The sequence below is a fragment of the Drosophila sulfurigaster genome, unplaced genomic scaffold (assembly GCF_023558435.1).
Source record: "Drosophila sulfurigaster albostrigata strain 15112-1811.04 unplaced genomic scaffold, ASM2355843v2 ctg52_pilon, whole genome shotgun sequence".
NCBI classification, from domain to species: Eukaryota; Metazoa; Arthropoda; class Insecta; order Diptera; family Drosophilidae; genus Drosophila; species Drosophila sulfurigaster.
In genome coordinates, this window is record NW_026909717.1 from 36,138 (window position 1) to 48,379 (window position 12,242).

Sequence of the window (12,242 nt, forward strand, 5' to 3'; positions counted from 1 at the left end):
TTCTACCCTATGGGTAGCGGGTATAAAAATAATAATTGTAACGTGGAATCCTGTGGGAACACAACTAAAACTTTAGGTAAACACATTTAAGACACAAAAAGGTACAAATAAAAGGGTTTCACAATAAACAGTAAATTATACTTATTTGTCTGTTGCAATTCTCAAGTGGTTCTAGAATTTTTTGATAAGAAACTGTTCCGTCAGCCGGCAGAGAGCTAAAGGAAATTTTTATTGTTTCTTACTCTTATAGTAAACAACAGAGAACTGCAACGAGTATGGTTAAGTATGAGCGAATACTCATACCCAAATTGCAATCAAATCAAACAATTAGTCGCAACGAGTTCGATTCAACTCAAGTACTTCCAGCGTCAGCTGATTTGATTTTACTCGAACCGATTTTCGCTCGGCAATCACAATCAAGTACAATCGTGGTTGTTGTTGTTGCCGTAGCTTGTTGCAATTGCTTGGATGTAGCTGCCGTCGCTCTCGCTGGAGTTGACGTTGTTGTTGTTGCCGCCGCCTGTTGCAGTCGATGTTGCAACTGCTTTTGTTGTTGCAGTTGTTGTTGCTGCTGCTTTGTTGTTGCAGTTGATGTTGTTGCTGTTGCTGCCGCTTTTGGTTGTTGCAGTTGCTGCTGCTTTTGTTGTTGCAGTGAATGTTACTTTCGTGGTTTTTACACACACTCGAGTTCTTTCTTGCAACTTGTATAGTTGCTTTACTGCTTCAGCCATCAAACGAACGTATGTAAAGCCGACACACAGACACAATCTCGTGGAACAGCCGTTTTTCTATTTCTTTGGTGGACCGACTCAACCTCGATTAAGAATCAACCTCGTGTCACCACTCAGACGAAAAATACAGTCGAGATCGTCACCACGATCTTCCGGCCGACCGTCTCCAACCTCGATCAAAACTCAACTCCCCAGCCAGCAAAATCCACATGCTCATCCGTGAAAAAATTTGACGTTCCTCTTTCATCTCCTATTTTACAGCTGGAGCCATTTTTCAAATTTTTCCTCCTGGAGTTGCCATTCCCTATCTTCTGATATATCGCTTCGCGATATATCGATAACCCCCAAACATTGCTGGCACAAACGATATCCAAAACGTAACAATACCCCCTAGATCGTTTGTGACCAGCCGGCATCTATTGCAGCGCCCAACGTAGGCTACACCCACGACACTAACTGAAACAGATACAACGGATCACCAACACTACATCCTCAGAAGGTAAGTCAAGCTCACTATAATCGTGTATCCTTGCTGTGAAAGACTCCTAACGATCTTCCTTGCAGATCCTCTAATTGCTTTCGTTGTCTGCTCCACTTCCTTGGACTTTTGTCGCGCAGAGGTGGGACTTCAACCTCGTAGTCTACCTGTGAGACTCCGTGTGAATACCGGTCTTGTTGGCCTTGTGATGAGCGCCCTCGACAACTCATATATCGCTCCACATCGATACCTTCTTGGTACGTATAACCATGACATATATGTATCATGCCAAACCATCCTTTAATAATGCATAATTCATTTTGTCCGTCTCCAGTATTTGGACGCCTGTTCTCACGGGTATTCCGCCAGTTCTTTGCGCACGGATCAAACACATCTTCAGTGCAACTCGTCAAATAATCCAGACGCGGATTATGCAATGACGGCTCCGGCTCATTCTGGTGGTTCTTCTGGATTACTCCTGCCTCTGCCATCGATTTCTGCTGCGTATCGGCGGGACGACTGCCACTACTCCCGTCCGTCTGCGGCCGAATCATCTCCTGCATCAGCTTCATCATTTCCAGGAAGCCTGCGCGAATCTCATCGCGTATCGTTGCTGCAATACCCTCCACCAGTGAACTCCTGTAGGTCTCATGGGCCTGCGCAATAGCTGCGTTCACTGTCGACTTGATGACTGAATCCATCGACTCCGGTGGATAGATTTGTCTGCCCGTATCCGTCGAATTGCTGGCAGTTGCTGATACTACCTCAGATACTACCGCTGGTTCACGACTTTCTGACATTTTAATTTTCTATTAATCTACTGCTACGTATAAACTCACTAAATACCAACAAACTCCTATAATAAATAAATAAATACTTTAAATCAATACGTTTCCTTATAAATAAATAAATAACTCAAACAAACTAACAACAACAATTTCCTTTCTTCATTCTATAACATTGACAAACGGAAGGGAGAGACAAACTTCACACTACGACCTAACCAACGCTTTACTACGCACAATTCAAACAATGGACAAACACTTAAGCACTAATCAGATGCTCTATCCATCACTCTCGTGATGGATGGCATCCAAGGAGCGCTACCTGAGACCTATTTCGATTCCGTCTCGCTTTTGAGCACGATTGGTGTCCGCTGTGTGGCAGGTGCGGCGCAGAATCGATCCTGTATCGACCTGGGTCACCTGTCGCCTATGCTGATAATAGAGCATCAGGCCAGCACACATCCAACGCCACTCAAAATGAGACGGAACAAATAGTATACATAAACAACGAAGAGAAACTAAGAGACAACAAGGCTAACCTAATATCACAGTTTTTCACAGTCTTTGTTCGTTGCTGCCACCAGGCTACGATGACACGTTGCAAACTCTCTACTACATCTTAAAGAGTGACACACGCGCATCAACCACAAAATGAACAAATCCTGCTACAAAAACAAGTAAAAGTTACAGTCGAGTGTGCTCGACTGTGAGATACCCGCTACCCATTTTATTAAGGGCAAAATATTGCGGTATTATTTTCAAAATATACCGAAAATACTAAAAATACTAAAAATATACCAAATGGTATGTTTGCTATATCAATATAGTACCGCTTTCAAAATATACCATAGACGGCTCAATATACCAGATTGTCAGCCAAAGCAACTAAGACCCTTAGTAAATAGGCGTTTTTGCCCATACAAAAGTATTTCTTTAATAACTTCCACAATTTTATCTGATCGCAACCAAATTTTCAGGAATCATAACTACTATAATTATTATTGTATATACCAAAATTCGTAACTTTAGCTTTAAAATTACGCTTGTTATTCGATTGTTTTCATTTGCGGGAGTGGAAGTGGGCGTGGCAAAAATTTGAAACAAACTTGATCTGCGTGCAAACATAACAAATGCTGTCGAAAAAATTATAGCTCTATCTCTTACAGTCTCTGAGATCTAGGTGTTCATACGGACAGACGGACAGACACACAGACGGACAGACACACAGACGGACAGACGGACAGACGGACATGGCTAGATCGTCTCGGCTGTTGACGCTGATCAAGAATATATATACTTTATAGGGTCGGAGATGCCTCCTTCTACCTGTTACATACATTTCCTGTCGGCACAAAGTTATAATACCCTTCTACCCTATGGGTAGCGGGTATAAAATGACATTCAGATTTGGATCCTGTCACCAAATGAAATCCTGCTCAGAGCTGCGCAATTATGGGTGACTACATCGTACCACATAAGACATCAGATGAACACAATTTCACTCGCCAAAAGGACATACACTACCTCGATGGAACTATCATTTTTTTTTAATTTTCTTGAATTCAAAAACTATTTGGCGCCATATTGTTACGGACTGGTTGTCTTCCCTGGGGCCGCGCCGGCTGGCTCATCGGTACTCAGGTGGAGTTCCATCCCTGGCCCGCAGTCCGCACAATCGATAATTTCACCGATATTAACAGCTGTTTATAAGAGATGAAACGCATCACTAACAAAACAAAACAGCTGCCGCGCAATTGAAAATTGCGCAAAACAAAAGGAAATCCAAAACAAACTATTGACGACGGTAAGTAAAGAAAACTACAATAATATATGACTCACTGATCCAATTGTATTTGAATAGGGCCACGCTTGGACCCCGGCGTACCCACCCTGCCTGAGATGGCTACATCGGCGACATCTCCCTTAGCGTTGGCCACTATATCAGTGGCTGCTCCTCATCCGGCGTAGTGCTGTGGAATTCCCCTCCCTTCCATGCTGAGAAACTTACACAACCATGTTCATCGTAAGTACTAATATATAATTCATGAATTTTTCTTATTTACTAACATTTAATTTATTTACAGGTATAATATTAATAGATATTCGAATTTCATTACAGCTATACGGAACAGTATTCGAAGCAAAAGCAAATAAAACAAACAAGGCGGAACAACAAAGAAATAATAACGGAGTAGGGACAATTATATATGGTATGTAAAGAGATCACAGATAGGTATATTTATGTATGTATGTATACGCATATTTGGGTGTATGTATGTATGCTTGATTCGCTTAAATGTCTACCTTGACCTGCCTAAGAGCTCTTGAGGTTTGGTGAAGGGGCGATAGGTGATGATATAGTCGATATATGTATATACTTTTTTATAAATATAACCAAACATTTGTATTTCCGTAGAGGCAAATGTTTATCTGGATAAATTCTTGTCCAACACCTCTGTCATTTCACAACAAAACATTGATTTATTTTACTTTAATTTGTACTCTACTTTAATTAGCTTTAATTTATTTTACTTTAATATAATTTTAATTTACTTCGCAACATTTATAATTCGCTGATCAACAAAAAAGTCGGCGGAAAATAAAATATATATCGCCCACGCGCTTGTCCAGCGGTGATGTTCTGGTCGTGGCTGTCGTTGTCGTTGTTGTTGCAGTCGTGGTTGTAGTTGTTGCCGTAGCTTGTTGCAATTGCTTGGATGTAGCTGCCGTCGCTCTCTGCTGGAGTTGACGTTGTTGTTGTTGCCGCCGCCTGTTGCAGTCGATGTTGCAACTGCTTTTGTTGTTGCAGTTGTTGTTGCTGCTGCTTTTGTTGTTGCAGTTGATGTTGTTGTTGTTGCTGCCGCTTTTGGTTGTTGCAGTTGCTGTTGCTTTTTGTTGTTGCAGTGAATGTTACTTTCGTGGTTTTTTTACACACACTCGAGTTCTTTCTTGCAACTTGTATAGTTGCTTTACTGCTTCAGCCATCAAACGAACGTATGTAAAGCCGACACACAGACACAATCTCGTGGAACAGCCGTTTTTCTATTTCTTTGGTGGACCGACTCCAACCTCGATTAAGAATCAACCTCGTGTCACCACTCAGACGAAAAAAAATACAGTCGAGATCGTCACCACGATCTTCCGGCCGACCGTCTCCAACCTCGATCAAAACTCAACTCCCCAGCCAGCAAAATCCACATGCTCATCCGTGAAAAAATTTGACGTTCCTCTTTCATCTCCTATTTTACAGCTGGAGCCATTTTTCAAATTTTTCCCTCCCTGGAGTTGCCATTCCCTATCTCTGATATATCGCTTCGCGATATATCGATAACCCCCCAAACATTGCTGGCACAAACGATATCCAAAACGTAACATCCCATTGCAATGCCCAAAATCGAAATATCTTTCAAATCAAACATTAGCCCTGAAAATTGCGTTCTTTTCGTTTTTACTTTTACCGCAAAAAACTGTTACTAGCAGCAATAAACAACAATGTAATAATTTGTACATCAAGTCCAAGTAAACCAGAAAAGGCTCAGAACGCCATTAGTTAATACATTTTTGAACATAACGGACAATTGAAAATATGTACATATGTACATGTATACGTACACGTGCATTCACATGCATGCATAAATACACACACATGTATCTATGTGTGTAAAAACGCATTATTGTTGCATTAAAGCGGCTAATAATTATTACCATTTATTAAAATTGCTTCTCGAATATCTTATAAGATTCTTTTCGACCACAATCAACAACTGTTAAGAATATTTAGTTGATCTAGTTGGTCAAACAAATGATAACTTTGACAAGGGCGGAAGTGGGCGTGGCAAAAATTTGAAACCAATTTGATCTGAATTATTGTATATAACATTGAAAAAAAATGTATGAGTCCCGACCGGGACTCGACCCGGCGCCCTACCAAATGTTGGGCTTGTACACTACCAGCACACACAATATAGGCGAGCATGTATGTAGATATATAGACGCATACATATGTACATACAAACGAAAGCATAGCAGACGTTTTTGCCCATACAAAAGTATTTCTTTAATAACATCCACAATGCTAATTTAAAATTATTGTAAATACGATTAAAAAAAAAAAGTTTTGTACCCTGAGCGGGCTCGAACCCGAGTACCCCGAGTACCACAACACGCATAAGCTTGCACTCTACCAATAGAGCTATCGCAGTGCCCTATGCATACAGATACAAATATAAAGGCGAACATGTATATACGTATACGCATACATACAAGTTGTACACTTGAAATACAGTTAACTTTTCAAGTCAGTGAACTCAAGTAGCTCATATAATCGAACCACTTGGTTAAATACAAGCCCCGATTTCATTGCAAACTGTTAATCGCAATTTTTGCAGTGAATGACAAAAGGAATACATAATAAAAAGGATTTATGTAAAATAGCTAAAATTGCCAAAAGAGAAATAAAAAGTTGCTAAATTTGTAGTTAAGCATTTTTAACTTTAAAAGTTGGAAATTAACTAAAGCAACTAAATTGCTAAACTGGCAGCACTGCTTCACAGTTTCACAATTTCACAATTTGTATTTAGCTAATGAGTGAACGAACTAAGTTCGCACATGAACTATAAACAGAATCGAACTATAATGCAAATTTTATGAGTAAACCTCAAAATACATCCTATCGGTAAAAGAGCTATCGGAACTTTTTAAAAAGTGCCAAAAGTAGCCGAAGCTTTGAAAAAAAATGCTAGATTTCTAGCTAATAGCATTTCACAAAATCTTATGGTTTTTGCAGTTTCAAAATAGCTAGATCTAGCAATAAATTAGCTAAAATGGCAACACTGGATGTAAGGCAATAATTTGACGCACGTTGCTGTGACTGCATTGTTGGTGTTTGTAAGCGCTGTTTTTTATGTTATCTCTCGCACTGTATTTGTTGACACAAATGTAACACTGATAAACTGACAATGCACAGTGCATTGGCTTGGCCGGCAAAGTGCACACTATCGATAACTGATAGCAATTCGACGGGATTGCAATCGATAGCTGACTGCAGTTCGAAATGTGTGGTATAAAAATCTTATTAGCTCAAAATGCTAAAAAATCAAAATAAGTTTAGACATTAACGTTTTTCAAATATTATATTTACCAATTATATTACATATGCTTGTGAAAATAAATGTACTTCGTACTATGCTTGCTATCGATAACAAGCTTAACTTGAGACTGTGCAAATTTAATCGTATTTGAAACTACGAACATAGGATGGCGCCTAAAAAACTGCTTGAATAAACTCCTTGCCTTGCTGCGATTGGTCAGATATTTCCCTTGCTCTTACTTCGCTCTGCTTACTTTTCTTTTCCCCAGAATGGCATTGAAATTGGAACAAACAAAAGAAATACACAATTTATAACGCTGTTGACAGTTAAACCAAAGTTTTGCTTGTTTCGTGTCATGCTAAGGCCGTGACTGCAAGAATTTCCTGGAGATCGCTAGATGAATCTTCTTGTAGAAAGCTTCTTGCAATGAGTCTGGTGTACGCGCCCTCTAAGCGCAACGCGTAATTTCCCTAACGCCTACTTTCTCGAACATGTGCAATTTTGTGTATCATACGTCATTTGTTTTGTGAGTGCCGTACAAGAATGTTGATTTTTTCCTACGCGTCTTTTATAAAACAATCAGATGTAAGTTTATATTTTTTAACTCTACTTCTAATAGTCTATTCTTATGTAAGTAAAGAATACTATTTGCATTTGCCAGCAGCCTGTGAACATTGTGGGAGTGACCAGCCAGCAGCCTCTGGACATTGTGACCAGCCAGCAGCCTGTGAACATTGCGGAACAGACCAGCCAGCAGCCTCTGAACATTGAACTAGAAGTGCGCCAAGAAATGGGGCGAATTCAAAACAAACTGGGCCATGTACTCGCCATACTGAGCCAAATTGCCAATATTGTTGTACCGGCAAAAACAGTTCCCCTTGCGATCGGAGGAGGACATCGCCGTACTCAATACGAAAATAGAGGAATCTCCACTAAAGTATGTGGCGATGTTCAGGAGGATGCTCTGCCCAGATGGTATACTAAAAAACTTGGAGCGGATCTTCTACAAGGATGTGCTTATGGGGATGAACTACGCCAGTACTGCAAAGATGAAGGCATTCAACAAGTACCGCCATTTGAACAATGCCATGTTTGAAGCTCTCAAGACTGACAACTATAGCTTTGAGGACCACAAAAAAGCTGTGCGAGAGGCGTTTTTCAAATTTAAAAATAGAAATTACAAGGCCAATTAGAAAAATTAGAAAATAATAATAATATAATTGTTTAGTAATAAGTTTAACTAATTAGAGAACATAACTATAGTTTTAAGTACTCAATGTTTTAGTTTTAATAAATTTAATTTGAATTATAATAAACATTTTATTTACTGCATATATTTTTGAGCGTATTTTTATTTTGCATATTCCGAACTACGCACGAGAATCTAAGCACAGATTTTCTGCTAGAGCTGGATCACATATTTTCTACGAGAAACGTCGAGTATAAATTCTGCCAGCGCAGCCAAGGGAAATTTAAATTTCCCTTTGGCAGAATTTATACTCGACGTTTCTTGTAGAAAATCAGTTCCGCATATACGGCAAACTGAAAGGATAAATTCTTTTCTCATCTTGTGTCTACACAAGACGCGACTGGAAGAAAACTTGTATATTGTCTACTACTAAAACACAATTGGGCGGTCGATTCACATGCAACCGTCCGCCAACTAATTCTGCGAAAAAATACTCTTTAAGGGTTGCGCGTAAGAAGCCGCTGCTTTTGAAAGTAAGTGTTGAAAAGCTCTTAACTTTTGCTGTCAAAATGAGGATCAAGCCGAACAACTATTGAGATTTTCTGACGAAACCAAAATAATGCTGAACTACAATGATGGACCAACTGGAGTATGGCGCAATCCGTTTACAGCTTTAGATCAGTGCAACATCATTCCGACAGTAATATTTGGCAAATTGTCGGTGATGGTTTGGGGATACATTAGCAGCAAGGTATTGGGAGAGCTTGCGTTTATTGAAAACACAATGAATGCTGAGCAATATCTCTCCATTCTCAAAACAAATTTGGGGCAAAGTGCGGACAAATTTGGCTTTATTTTTGATAATAAGCCTACATTTAAATTTTATCAGGACAATGACCGTAAGCATAACGAGCTCACTGTGCGCACATGGCTTCTTTATAATTGTCAAAATGTCACAGATACACCTTCTCAGAGGCCCGACCTGAACCCTATTGAAGATTTGTGAGTTTATTACAAAATACTAAAAATATACCAAATGGCATATGTGGTATATTGGTGTAGAACCGCATTCAAAATATACCTTAGACGGCACAATATACCAGATTGTCAGCCAAAGCAACTAAGACCCCTAGTAAGTAGGCGTTTTTGCCCGTACAAAAGTATTTCTTTAATAACTTCCAAAATTTTTATCTGATCGCAACCAAATTCTCAGGAATCATAGCTACTATAGTTATTATTGTATATACCGAAACTCCCAACTCTAGCTTTTAGCTTACGCTTGTTATTCGAATTTTTTTGATTTGCAGGGGCGGAAGTGGGCGTGGCACAAATTTGAAACAAACTCGATCTGCGTGCAAACATAACAAATGCTGTCGAAAAAAATGTTTATGTTTTTTTCACTGTAAAGACGGTCGGGTCGCACAAATTCTGTCAGAGAATTGCCCATATTACATACATTTATTTAATGTGCATGAAACTTAGTTTATAATTTTATTTTTTTAATTATATAAGTTATTAAAGTCATCAGCTCCAGTGTTGTGATTTCGCTGTCCGCTGGGAATCCTGGGAGATGAAATATGTTGGAGGAAACTATTCCCCTTTAATCACTGGCCTTGTGGCTCTGGAAGTTTCCAATAAAAAAATATATTAAGTCGATGTAACAAGTGCCGAAGCGTTTATTCGTACGCTGTGGCTGCTTGGTAGCTCTAAACTAAAACTTATAAAATAAACCTCTACAACTAAAGCTAAGCATCGCGAGTGGAAAAGTACTGGCTACAAATCCGTCGCTGCTTGCTAAGGATAACGGTGCACAATCATTGCGGCACATGAGACTTATCCGCGCGGGTCGCTTAATAAGTTGCCGGCCCGCGCATGCGAGGGCTGCTTAATTAATGTTGGGAAGTGTTGCTTCTTAACTACTCCCCTCTCAAGTTCGTGGCCGGCCTCGGTGACGTCGAGTTGGGCGATGGCTCTTTTTAGCTTCAAAGAGGCACGTCTTCTATGGCTGCATTGGTGAACGATGATTGATGCGCAACTTTTGGCGATCCTCCTGCCTCGACTTTATCTTTGAGTTGGCGTGTGAAGTTTTATGTTCTGCTCGCTCAATCGATGTATTGATGAGAGACTCAGGATCTGATCATGCCCAGTGATGTTGAGAGGTGGGAATGTGGCGACGCTCGTACATTTGCCCACGACCGCGTTGTGGTTCAAGTACCTCGTATTGTTGATCACTGCTACATGCTCGAACGTGATGAGGTGCGTTCCCTCCAACATTACCGTGGGCCCCTCGACCACAGTGACTTGGGCGCGTTGCTCATTGATGACGATAGTTCCTTCGTTTATCAGCGCGACTGGCAGCAGGTGGCTCGGTTGAGTGCGGCAATTGGCTAGGCCTCCAGCATGCATCTCTCGGGCGCAGCTTTCTCGTTTTGGCTTTTTGTAGAAAGTGGCGTAACTGGTGAGCTCGCTAACTGCGAATATTCCATCGTCGCACTCCGCAATGATGTCATCTTGGATTTGTAGGACTGTGTGATTGTGCGATACTGAGAGAATTACGGTTTTCTTACATATTTGCTTAATTCTAGGCTACTCGACTAACATAAGAATTTCATTTTCTGATTGTAATACTTTGATTTTATAAACTTCCATTAAATTAACTACGGGGACTTCTGTGAGCTGATTATCAAATATTGACTTCAAATCATTGGTTTCGACAATTGTAGGATTTATAATATCTGACTTTGCAAGAGTGATTGTTAGTATCAAATTCTGAATTTCTGTAATTAACATGCTTTTCCGAGTCATAAGCGTTTCAAATAAATGTGGGGTGTCTTAGAGATCACCCTTTTTCGCTTGTATTATTTTGTTTACTGTATCTGTGAGTTTATTAATCTGTTTTGAGTTTCTGTAATAATTTTTAGTGCTGTGCCAAGAAAGTCCAATATTCTGGCCATTCTATGGTGAACTGTTAGGGCGGACAAAACATGTTTCTATGTGCTCTACATCTATGTCTAACAGTTTTCGCATATGCGAGTGGGGAAAAAACAACTTGCGCTGTTGTTAACAAGGTCAACAGGGTAAGAATTATCATGGTGGACCTGTAAGATACATTCTTGTTAGATTTATTGGTTGGTTACTTGATGATAACTACCTAAGGTTGTCTTTATGGACCACCCTCCCTTTAATCAGCACCGTTGTTCCCAAGTCGGCTTGTATCTTCTCTTCGGAACATAAAGGTGATAGTTTGTTACCTAGTCTCTTGTTGTTCTTGATATAGACTGTTTCGCCCACATCAAAAAACCCTATTTTGTCTGTCCGGGTTGCACCTGCGTAGTTGGTCTTGTTGTGCTTTTACTATCTTGTTTCTGATAGTTTGGCAAACCTCGTCCGAGGCTGTGTGGATAACATCCAGTGGCCTTTGCCCTGTTACGGAATGCACGCTCCTGTTATATTCAATAACAGCTCTGAGAATTGCTTGTGTTGTGTCGCAGATCTGTTTATCGATTTTAAGACATCTCGCAATCTCGATTAACGTACTATGGAAGCGTTCCACTTGCCCGTTGGAGCAGCTGTGAAGCGGAGGCGCGTTGACCAAATCAATGTTGAATTGATTTTTTAGTAGCGAGGTGATTGTTTCTGAGCTGAAAGATGCCTCATTGTCACAATAAATGGTTTTTGTATTTGGGAAGAGGTTAACCGCTTGCAGTATGGGGCTAATTATGTCCGTTATTGACATGGATACTATCGGTTGTACAATCGCAAACTTTGAAAACTTGTCGATGCAAGTTAGGAATAATTTTTTTTATCGGTTGAGAATATGTCGATATGAAGTATCTCGCCTGTGTGAGTTGGGGTAGGCGTTTCACCAAGTTCTTGTTTTTTCGGGCGCCTGTCGTATTTTCCTTTCATACATACTTTGCAATTTATTACTATTTCGTTGGCTATCTTGACCATTTTTGGAAAGTAGTA

At 40.0% G+C, this 12,242-nt stretch overlaps 1 long non-coding RNA gene across 1 annotated transcript; it reads left to right on the forward strand.

Annotated features, from left to right (window-relative positions):
• Nucleotides 1-3,566: 3,566 nt before the first annotated feature.
• LOC133849945 (uncharacterized) lies at nucleotides 3,567-4,371 on the forward strand. Its single transcript, XR_009895533.1, has 3 exons — nucleotides 3,567-3,798; nucleotides 3,856-4,017; nucleotides 4,079-4,371. It is a non-coding gene; the product is annotated as an uncharacterized LOC133849945 (long non-coding RNA).
• Nucleotides 4,372-12,242: the final 7,871 nt, after the last annotated feature.